Source organism: Vanessa atalanta, chromosome W, assembly GCF_905147765.1.
Source record: "Vanessa atalanta chromosome W, ilVanAtal1.2, whole genome shotgun sequence".
Lineage (NCBI taxonomy): Eukaryota > Metazoa > Arthropoda > Insecta > Lepidoptera > Nymphalidae > Vanessa > Vanessa atalanta.
The window spans coordinates 5,210,269-5,222,490 of record NC_061901.1 but is presented as its reverse complement, the minus strand read 5'-3'; the positions used below and the strand labels follow the sequence as shown (position 1 = coordinate 5,222,490).

At 35.5% G+C, this 12,222-nt stretch overlaps 1 pseudogene; it reads right to left on the bottom strand.

Annotated features, from left to right (window-relative positions):
* Positions 1 to 6,067: 6,067 nt before the first annotated feature.
* LOC125075573 lies at positions 6,068 to 9,467 on the bottom strand (annotated as a pseudogene).
* Positions 9,468 to 12,222: the final 2,755 nt, after the last annotated feature.

Genomic DNA, 12,222 nt, shown 5'->3' with positions numbered 1-12,222 from the left:
ACAATCTTTAAGTTCTGCATGAACGAATATTTTGCCTTGATAGATTTCTTTTTTCGGAACAGATGCAATATTCGCTATTTTTCTTCTGAGTGATTGAAGAAAACTTTCATTGTCTGAGGTTTCCTGCTGTATTGGCTGAAAGAAATTTCCAGGTAATCTTATGGCTTCTCCATAAACCATTTCGGCTGCACTTATTTGCGTATCGTCTCTCAAACTCACTCTTATTGATGGTAATTCGGAAACCCACTGATCTGTATTGCCTCTACACATTAGAGATGTTTTTAACGAGCGATGCCAACGTTCTATGAGTCCATTGGATTGTGGATGATAAGCAGTAGTTCTAAGCTTATTAATACCCATTCTTTTAGCTAATTGTCTAAATAAATTAGACTCAAATTGGTGTCCTTGATCTGTTGTTAACTTTAACGGACATCCAAATCTCGCAATCCATCCGGAATAAATAACATCAGCTATGGTGTCGGCCGAAATGTCCTTTAGAGGGTAACATTCTGGCCAACCCGTCTTTCTATCCATCATTGTGACAATATATCGATAACCGTTGCAGTATGTTAAGGGTCCTACTATATCCATAAGTAAATGTTCAAATCTATCGCTATTGACAAAATGATATAGTATGTCTATGTATTTTTGATTTTTGACATTTTAGACATGCCTTTGTCCAATTATTAATATCTTTATTAATTCCTTTCCAGAAGTATCGATCTTGCATCATCTTTCGCGATGCGAGCGTGCCGTGGTGACTGACTTCATGTAACGCGTTGAAAGCTGATACTCGAAATCGTTCGGGCAAATATACACGTACTCTATTCCTAGATACTTCGCAATATATGGACTTGTTGCAATTGGGCAACATAATTTGTTTGAAATTTAGGTTTTTATAATTCATAAGATTTTTAAATTCGTCATCCTTGCGTTGCAGGTTAGCTAAATCCTCGTAATCGATAGGTGACGGTAACTCTATTGCTGATATTCGCGAGAGGGTGTCGGCAACAATGTTTTGCGTTTCACTAATATGTTTTATGTTAGTACAAGACTGCATTATAAAATCCAAGTGTCGAATTCGCCTTGGCGTGTCATTCTTACTAATTTTATTACTTGCTAATGAATAAACTATAGACTTATGATCTGTATATACAGTTAGCGGCCTGCCCTCGATTAGAGGTCGAAAGTGTTTAATGGCCATATATATCGCTAACAATTCTCTGTCGTAAGTGCTGTAACGTTGTTGAGCTTCACTTAATTTATTTGAAAAAAATCCTAAAGTTCTCCATGAATTATTTTCTTTTTGTTGTAATACCGCGCCTGCGCAAGTATTCGAGCAATCTGTCATTAGGGCTATCGGACAGTCCGGTCCTGGGAAGGACAATGTAACAGCGTTTTTAATGCCTTGTTTACACAGTTCAAACGCTTCAATAGATTCTTCTGTCCACGGAATTAAACTTTTATCTTTTTTCTTAGCGTTATGTAGAAATATATTTAATTTTGCGTGAATTTCGGCTTTAGGAAGCCGACGTCGATAAAAGTTTATCATTCCGAGAAAACGACGTAATTCTTCGACTGTTTTTGGTCTCGGAAATTCCGATATAACCTTAACTTGCTCTTCTAACGGTTTCAGTCCTTCTTTTGATACCTGAAATCCCAGAAAACTTAACTCAGGTTTTCCGAACTCGCATTTAGCCAAATTAATGGTTATACCATACTTATTAAGACGATCTAGTACTTGTCTTATGTGCTGTCTATGTTCCGATATTGAGGATGACGCAATAATGATGTCGTTGTGCCTGCTATAAATACTATGTCACATAATTTTATTATTCAGTGTTGTAATAGATACTCAATTAAACAGACTTGATTCCTGCTGCGTCTAGTTAATTCACGCTTACCAAATAAGGTACTATACCGTAGAAACATCGTCAATATAGATAAATATAAAGTTTAGGTCCCGTAATACTTCATTGTTTAAAAATCTTTGGAAGGTCTGGGCAGCATTTCTTAACCCCAAAAGTCATTCTCGTGAACTTGTATAGTCCAAAGGGTGTTGTTATGGCAGTTTTTGGTATATCCTGTTCATTAATTCCTATATTGTGGTAAGCTCTTTGCATGTCTATCCTCGAAAATATAACCTTGCCATGTAAAAGGTACGTACAGTCCTGGATACGGGGTATTGGGTATCGATCTGGTTTTGTTATATCATTCAATAGTCTATAATCACCACAGGGTCTTATTTCTCCGTTCTTTTTTGTAACTACCTGTAATGGACTTTCCCAATTACTTTTTGATGGTCTATAAATGCCCATTTCTTGCATTTTCTGAAACTCGGCTTTAACCTTATTGTACTTGTCCGGTGGTAGCGGTCTCGGGCGCGCGTAATTTTATAAATTTAGGTGCTAACTTTTTGGAAAATTTATTGGCCTTATTACTTAGAAAATAAGCACGTTTTATCACAATATCACCGACATTAAACTCTGCAAACTTGCGACGCAAATTGTAATGAGAAGTATTCTTTACATGTGCTTGCCAAAGTTTCGATTATACTTCATCAAATGTATTGGAAAGGCAACCTAAATTTTCAGCAAGTAACAAGTTCTCTGCCAAAGACTAGAAATGCAGGTGTAAAGCCTGTAACTTCGTTTACAGAGTTATTTATCGCAAACTGAACTTTAGGTATAAATAAATCCCATGACTGGTGATCATTGTCGACGTACATAGAGATGCAAGTTATTATTGTTCTATTATAACGTTCTACTAGATTTACCTGAGGGGTATATCTAGGAGTGAAATAAATATTAGGAATACCATATTTCCTAAACAAGGCATCAGTGACTCTTCCAGTAAACTGGGTACCATTGTCCATTAAAATAGTTTGCGGTATGCCGTGCATAAGAAATAATTTCAAAATAATGCCGTGCATAATATATAATCTCTGAAGTAGCCTTTTTTATTGGAAAGATTAAACAAAATTTTGAAAAACAACACGTAACAACTAAAATGTAGCTATTGCGGTTTTTGGTTGTAGGCAATGGTCCCATCAAGTCAACAGAAATCATCTGAAATGGCCGTAAGCACTGCTCAGGACGACCCATTTCTCCTAAAACTTGATGATTTTGTGACTTGTAGGCTAGACATTTATCACAGGAACTAATGAATTTAACGACATCCTGGTACATGCCAGGCCAATAATAGCGTAAGGCTAAGCGACGGTATGTTTTAAATATGCCCATATGACCAGCCGTAGGTTCAGAATGGTTTTCAGTAATAATTTTGACGCGAAATTCTGCGGGAACAACCTCTTTCCATGAAAATTCGGATGTTAACTCGTGTTTGTTTTTTGACAATCTAAATAAAGTGTTATTTTTAATAATAAAATTTGGAAAATTTTTAGGGTCACTTTGACAACCAGTGAAAATATTTTTATACCAAGCGTCATTAGTATCCGAAATTGAACTGGCGGTGCTAATGGCATCGACAGGAACACTTCTAGAAAGAGCGTCAGGAATAACGTTGTCAACACCTCTCCTATGTTTAATAACAAAGTTAAAAGCTCTTTGGTGACAATAAGAACGGGAGACGACCAAGCACTCTCGCATGGCTCGATCACATTTAAAGACAGCATTTCATCCACTTGCTCTATTAAAATGCGCTGTTTTTCGGGTGACAGTCGGTAATAGCGCTGACGAATAGTGGAAGAGTCGCCAGTGTCGATATGGTGAGTAATAAGGTTAGTGACGCCTAGACCTTTACGCTGAGTGGAAATATCCTCGAATTGTTTAATAACATTATCGGCCAATAGTTTTTGAGATTCGTCTAGGTTTGTATAACCTTGTATAAAACATTGTTGAGGAGAATCTATAGCTGAAGTATCGGCGTTGTCACTGTCGACGACAATGCTATTTATAAATGCAGGACATAATTTAAATATACGCCAAAAATCGACGCCTAATATAAGATCAGGTTTAATGTCTGGAATAACAAAAGCTTTTAATAAATGAAATTGATTTTGAAAAATAATAGGTATATCAACATAACCAATACTCCTTAAGTTTTGACCACCAGCAGCCGTAATCAGAATAAAATCATCCTCAATAAGAAGCAGTCCACGTTTCACCAAATCTAAATGTGAATTGTTACCTAAAATAAAATTATTTTCTATATTCATTACCTCTATCACTAATCACATTTCTTCTCTCTACCACTTGTACGCAGATGATCTCCAAATATATTCACAGACTCAATTTAGCGGGCTCTCGGACACCATTGATTTAATAAATAAAGATTTGATGCACATAAGTCAATGGAGTAAATCCTATGGTCTGAGAGTTAATCCCACAAAAACAAAGGTGATTATCATTGGTAGCCCGAGACTTATTTCACGGATTGACTGGAAACAATTACCACCTGTCCTTTTTGATGGCGTCTGCATACCAATCTGTGAAACAGTAAAAAATCTAGGTGTTATCTTTGATAGGCACCTTTCGTGGGCACCTCAAATAAATGAGGTTAGTAAAAAAATATTCTCTTCCATTGGCTCACTGAGAAGATTGAAAAACTTTTTACCCATTACAACTAAAGTTACGCTAGCACAATCTCTCCTTCTACCTATTCTTGACTATGCTGACACTTGTTATACTAACTTAAGTGAGGAGCAATTAAATAAACTTGAGCGATTACAAAACCTATGTATACGGTTCATATTTGGTTTACGCAAATATGATCATGTTTCCGAATTTCGCCAAAAACTCAAGTGGCTCCCTATTCGCCTTCGCAGGAATACTCACATTTTATCTCTTCTCTATTCTATTCTTTTTAATCCAGCGACACCCTTCTATCTTAAAGAGCGTTTCACTCTCCTCAGGGAGACTCATAAGCGCGCTCTTCGCTCGAATGAAAATTTAATTCTCTCCATTCCTTCCCACTCTTCTTCTTATTATTCTAAGTCTTTCACTGTTGAAGCTTCTCGAATTTGGAACTCACTACCCTTAGCTATTAGACGCGCACAGTCGTTAGCCGTTTTTAAAAGAATGGTTAAGGACTTTTACTTGTTGCATTAAGCAGTCGTTTTGTCGTTGATAATTTTTTGTTCTGTTATATCTCCTTTTTTTTTTTTATATATATATATATATATATATTTTATGTATTTATTTATGTAAATATTTATTATAGTATATATTTATATTATATATATTTATTGTTATCTGTGTATTGTGTAATTTTATATTATGTAAGTATTATATTATGACTTAAATTACTGTACCCTTCCCATATATGTAAATATTATGATCCTCTGCCCAAAGGTTGCCTGGAAGAGATCGCTGCTGAGCGATAAGGCCGCCTGTTGCACCTCATGCAACTTTGTGTAGCAATAATGTAATTTTTAGTTTTAAGTTTGGGTGCAATAAAGGATAAATAAATAAATAAATAATTGCTGAGCCAGAATCCAAGAGTCCACGATACATTGTACCATTAATATATATTGAGACATAAGGTCTATTATCGAAATAATCGTTTTTATCACTATTGAGAATTGTGTGAACATGAGGTAATAAAAAAAGGTATACTAAACGTTATACGTAACAAAATGTAAGTATAAAATATAACGTTAAAAAAAAGTAAAAAAACAAGGTAGTTTTGAAAAAAAAGTAACCGAATTGTGCGTACACCCTAGCTGTTCGCAACCAAAAATAAATAAAAAGAAAACGTTTCACAACACAAAAAAAAAACAAAGCACAAACACCAAAGAAAAAACCCACACAGAAAATTAAATTGACCGTTTACCACGTCAAGGGCGCCAATGTGCCGGGGGGCGTTAAAAAAAATACTGCACCCTAGTTATGATATGACGACCGGAGAAAGTCTTTTTAAAAAGATTTATTTATTTATTTATTACAATTAATTATACAAAAACATAACTTTATTGATTGAAAACTGGATTGCGACTCAATTAATTATTACAACATGTTATTAAGTAAAATTGTAAAATATGTAGCCCATTGTCCTCTTAAATGCGGTGTCAGCGGAATGTGTGGGAGTCGGCACTGGAATGTGTGTATTACGCCATGGTAACTCCTCCCTCCTTAAGATGGAAGCTGGTCCTGCAGCTTTCAGGAGCGTCCTCGCGACTTGTGTCCTTGTGTTTTGATTGTTTCTTGTGTTTATTCCAGAAAAACTTCCAAAAAATTAGGGTCCCAATTACTACGTACAGGATTAACGTGGGCCAACTAGGGATTGTCATTAAGTTAACCCAGTGAGAATCATCTGCTTCTTGAATATCTTCGACTGTGTTCATGAGTTCATGGATGCTGTCTAGCCAGATGTCTTCTAGGTACAGTTCATAATGGATCTCTTCTTGATGTATGAGATTTTGATCTGGTAGCGGAATTATTTCATTCATCGTGATGGTGTTGCTGTGTGTTCTTATCGTTCGATTCATGATATTAATTTGGCAATCTTCTGTGATAGTTACTAGAAAAATGTTTGATGTTTTTCTGTAATTTGTTTTGCGTCCACACTGAGTTCTTATTACTTCTGGTTCTGGCAAAATTCCTAACCAGGTATTTTCGTTGATCTTCTGGAGTTTTCCTTTGCTAAGATTCATGCGAGCATGAGTGCAGTTTCCTTTTTGTTTCTTTATTAAGGCGATGGTGCAATCTTCAGATTTTTCAGTTGTTCTTAAGTCTAGCGAGTTGCAGAGCAAAGTGTCATCGGAGATTCTCTTGCAGGGTTCTTCTGAGTATGCGTACTCTTCGCTTCCAAGGACAAGGAATTTGGACTTAGGTATAATGGTTAGGTTTTCTTTATTTGGGATAGAATATATATGTATATGATCATAGATATTAAAGTCAATGGACGGGATTACTTATATAAATGTTAAAGAGTGTCTTGTACTATACGCTTTCACGCTTATAGACTTTTCTATTTTATGAATGTTTTCTATACTAATTTCAGCAACTGGTTTTAAAAAAGAAAATTTCTCTAAATTTCTTATTTCTATAACTAAATTACGAGGATTAATAATACTAGGGTGCATTAAACCTAACTGCGAAAATGACATAGCATCTTCTAATATCATTAGCTTATCTAATAAAAGCTGTAAACTAAAACTTATTTGTACATAAATCTCTAAAAAGTGTAATTGGTTTGTAATAGTATTTGAATTTTGATTCTCGTTTATTTTATTTAATTGGTTAGAAAATTCATTAATTGTATTTTTTGCCAAAGATAATGTTCGCTTTTGAGATGTTTGAATATATGAAACTGAACTGCGAATTTTATTAATTTCATTTTCAAAACTGATTGCATCTTCGTTATCTAAATTGCCTGTAATTAATTTAACAACTGAGCCTAAGCCATTAATGATACCACGTTTAACTCTATTTCTAGGTGCTATAAACATTAACTTTTTATCAATTAAATCTAAATTATGTTCTATTTGATCTCTATATGTCTTATGCAGATTTTCTGATGCCCTATTGTTTTCAGCTGCTTTTGTACTTGCATATAAGGACATTAGTTTAATGGAAATTAAATGTAAATGAGTTATATTATATGTACAAGCAAGGTTAAATGAATCAACTTGTTTAAGGATGCGTCCTTGTTTTAGTAAAAGGATTCCATTATTATTATCTACGGGTTGAAATGTTACGTCTGATTTTGACTGGAACACGAGGGATCCGAAGATGAGGGTCCTGGAACAAGGTGAGGTCTTCGTAGAAGTTTGAAGTGAACTCTGATTCACTTTGAGTTAGGGTGACTACCTATTATCTCTGCTATATTATTAGGATGAAGGTGAATTATCTTATACGGACCTTTAAACACCGGCTTCGTTTTGTCGTTTCTCGCGGTTTTGGCCACTTGTTTAAAAACTGTTTCACCTACCTTAAACGTTATATCTTCTGCTGTCTGGTTACGCTTCGCTATTACCTGTTCTTTGTTCTTAGATACGTGCGCTGCCACACATTCTTGTACGGCTTCAGCGTTCCTTCTATGCTTAAGAACATAATCTTGGTAAAATTGCTTAGTGTAATGATGTTCTAAAGGGTTTCTGGATGCAGTATGTCCAAAAAGTAGCTCGTGAGGGGTATATTCAGTTGCCGAATGAATAGTGTTATTATATGCGATAATAGCAAATTTCATGATAATTTGTATAGGGTCATCCTTATTCGTCATCCTCTGTATCCTAATAATTTCTCTTATAGTTGAGTAGTTGAGTGAAATCGTTCTATGGGTGAATTTGAATTCGGGTTATAAGGGGTTGTAAAGTGAATGTTAATGTCGTGTAGGGCACACATCTCCTTTATAACTTCGTTATCAAACTTACTGTTAGAGTCGGTTGTAATTTTCAGAGGGGTTCCTAATATTGAAAAAATATCGAATAAAGCTTCAGCTATGTGTACGCTACTAGTTGCATTTAAAGGGACTGCTTGAGCATATTTTGAAAAGTTATCAATGATTGTGAGGAATGTTGCTCCTCCTGTAGAATATAAATCCATGAATAAATGTTCCATGGGCTTACTGGGGGTTTCAGTTAGAGCTAATGGGGGTCTCAGGGGATTTCTTTCATATTTAGCTTGTAAACATGTAGTACACTTATTTACAAACGCTTGAATAGTTAATAGCATATTGGGCCAATGATAATTTCTATGGATTTGTTTGTAAGTTTCCTGAATGCCACGATGGATTGTCTTACCTTCGTGATATTTTTTAATTATTTCCTGTTGTTCTGTCTTATTTTCGACTAAAGTAACGCGTGTTGTACACCTAAAAAGCTTTGGATCTCTATAATTAAATATCGTCGTGTAGACTCTAGAAAATACTGGATATAATTCGTCGTTATAGAAGTAGCAGTGGAATACACGATCGGCGATAGTGTGCTCCTTTAAAAATTGTATTATTTCTTTCTCCGTGTTATTGACTGGGATAAATACGTCTTTGATAACCGTGCGCGAATTTGTTGATCTGTTTTCAACTCTATAATGTGAACCAGGAGTTGACCTTATATGAAATTGCTTAAGTTGTCTATCTATAGCGTCTTCTAATATTGGTATCCCTTGATTCTCGTTGTTGGGTTGTGTGTGGTTGGTCGAAATTAAATTGTCGGGGTCAAGGCTGTCAGATTCTGTTCCTATACTGGGTGGTTGTATGTCAGGTCTAAGTGTTGCGTCATTGTCATTATTAAAATTGTCGTCTATTGTAGGGGGTTCTTGTACTGTAACCGTATCGATCTCTACTTCCTGTCTTACATTTTCGAATATCCTGTTGATTATGTCATCGTCGTCATTGTCGTCTAAATTTACTGCCAGGGAATCTATACTTTTGTGGAAAATTTTCACACGGGAGAGAGCGTCTGCATTTGTATTCTGTTGTCCTTTTTTATAAACAACTTTGTAGTCATACTCGGCCAGTTTCAGTTTCCATCTAGTCAGTTTAGAGTTTGTGTCTTTTAGTGACATTAACCAAGTCAGGGGCCTGTGATCAGTGTAGATGATAAATTTAGGACCATAGAGATATGGTCTGAACTATTTAACTGCCCATACTATGCCTCAGTATCGGAAAGGGTTCTTGAAGCGTAAGCTACAGGTTTATCCGCGCCTACGGGGCCTTGAGATAATACAGCACCAAGGGCTATGTCTGATGCGTCTGTTGTCAGTATAAAAGTCTCGTCAAAATTTGGATACTGTAAAATGGGTGCATTAGTCAAAATCTGTTTGCACTTCTTAAAGGATTCTAAAAATTCCGGGGAATGTATTACTTTTCTATGTTTCTTAAGGCATAAGGTCATGGGTTTAGTCAATTTGGCAAAGTCTTTAATAAATTTTCTGTAATAACCAACAAGTCCTAAAAAGCTTTTAATGTCTTTATGGGTTTTTGGCAGTGGGAAATTCAAAACAGCTTTGATCTTGTCTTGATTCGGTACAAGTCCTCGCTCTGTCAGTTCATGTCCTAAAAATTTAAAGTGTTTTTTCAAAAATTCGGATTTGTCGAGTTGTATTTTCAAATTATGGGTTTTAAATCTGTCAAAAACTTGTTTTAGTTTGTCAATATGTTCTTGTAAGGAAGTCGATATTATTATAACGTCGTCTAGGTACGTAAAAACGCTGTCAATACCTCTGAGAATATGATCCATTAGTCTTTGAAAAGTGCTAGGTGCATTTTTCAAACCAAATGGCATCCTAAGAAATTCATAGTGTCCTCTCTCTGTAGTGAAAGCCGTTTTCTCTATATCATCAGGGTGCATTTCCACTTGATGATAACCACTAGCGAGATCTAACGTGGTAAAGTATTGAGCTCGTCCTAGTCTGTCTAGAATGTCATTTATGTTAGGAAGAGGATATTTGTCTTCTATGAGTCGGTCATTAAGTCGTCGATAGTCTATGACTAGTCTCCACTAAACCTTTCCCGATGCGTCTGATTTTTTAGGGACGATATGAACGGGGCAAGACCATGGGGATATACTCTCACGGATGATACCTTGTTTTAATAAGTTATCTACTTGTTTTTGTATTTCTATTCTTTGTTGAGGGGGTTGTCTGTAACTTCTAACAAAAATTGGGGTCTGGTCTGTCTCAGTTTGTGCTTAACAGCGTATGTAAAAGAAAGTGGGATTTTTTCAGAATAAAAGATGTCTCTATATCGATAACAAATCATATTAATTTCACGACGCTCTTCGTCATTCATGTGGTCTGTTCGTATTTTACGTAAATTTTCACACAATTCCTTATCTATATCTGTGTTTACTGTAATTGAATTTAATTTACATTTATCTATGTATGTATATTAAATATTCCATATGAAAGTTTTCTAATGGAATATTTACTGAGTTAGAAATTATTTTCTTCACAGTATTAAAATTAATTATTGATGTTTTAAATTTTCCTTTATTAACTTGGATTATTGCTGCAGGTGATTTTAAGCCATTAGACCAAACAAATTCGTCATGGATGTATTGACCGTCAGTATAGTTTGTTTTTACGGTTATAACTTTCTCACACCTGGGTTCTATAGTGATTTTTTTTTTGTGTAATCAAAGTAAATGGGTATCTCTGTGGTAGAAGTATGTAAAAGCTTGTTTTTTTATGTCATGTTACAGTCTAAAGTTTTTAATAGATCTAATCCTATAAGTCCTTTGTATTTCGGGTCAAAGTCAAAAATTAAAAATTTATGAATAATATCGCTATTGAAAATTGGGGGAAGGGGCAAATAAACTACTTCTTCATGCCGCGTAGTAGCGTGTGCTGTTTTTACTTCAAAAGGTTCATATTCGACAAAATTTTGAAAAATTGTATTTCGAATGACTGAAGGGGATATCATAGAGCGTGATGCTCCCGTATCTATGAGAAACTTACCTTGAAATTCTTGTAGTTCTATATATGGAAGGTGATCTTTATCGTGGTTATTAAGTTTCACTAACTCGAGCCCTCTTGGTCTGGATCCGGGGAAAAATCCTGCTGGGTATAGATCTCCTCATTATGAGACTGGTAGTCGTGCTGATTGGGGTCGCAACTATCAAAATATTCATACTGACCTTGCTGATAACCGTGGTCCACTCCATCATCACCAGGTTGTTCATACGATAAGGGTTCATTAGTGTAGAACAGTTCCTCAGCTGCAAACTGTGGCTTCGGTGGCTTAGATATGGATCTCATGGTCACATCCGAAACTTTTTGGGGATTAAATTGCTGTTGGGATACGTTGTTTCTAAAGTTACTGGAAGAAGGCTTATAATTACCTGTTACTGGGCGGTTCTTCCATGGTAGCATGGATTGTACCCATTGCTGGCGCTGTTCCGGGGTCAAATTATTTTTTTGAGGGACAAAAGTATTAACTGGTTGATTAAATCTAGGGACTGGATTATGAAATTTAAAAGGTGCAGGGGTCGGGAATTGATTAAAGCTTTTAATTGGTTCCTTAACCTTTGCTTGAGGTATATTAAAACTATTACTATTTGTCCGGTTATAAGCAAGTTTCGCCTCCTCTTGCCTAGCTATTACTATTGCTGATTCGAGTGTAAGAGGCTGCGCTATTCTTACACCTATCGAAACTTGAAATTCTAACTGGTTGGTGTATTGTTCTATTACCATATTTTCGTAATATGCTTTATTTGAATGTGTACCTACCGAAAAAAGTGTATCTAGTATATCTCTTAAACGTCTGCCAAAACTCTCCGCATCTTCGCTTTTATTCAAAGTCAAAAATCTTTATTCAATA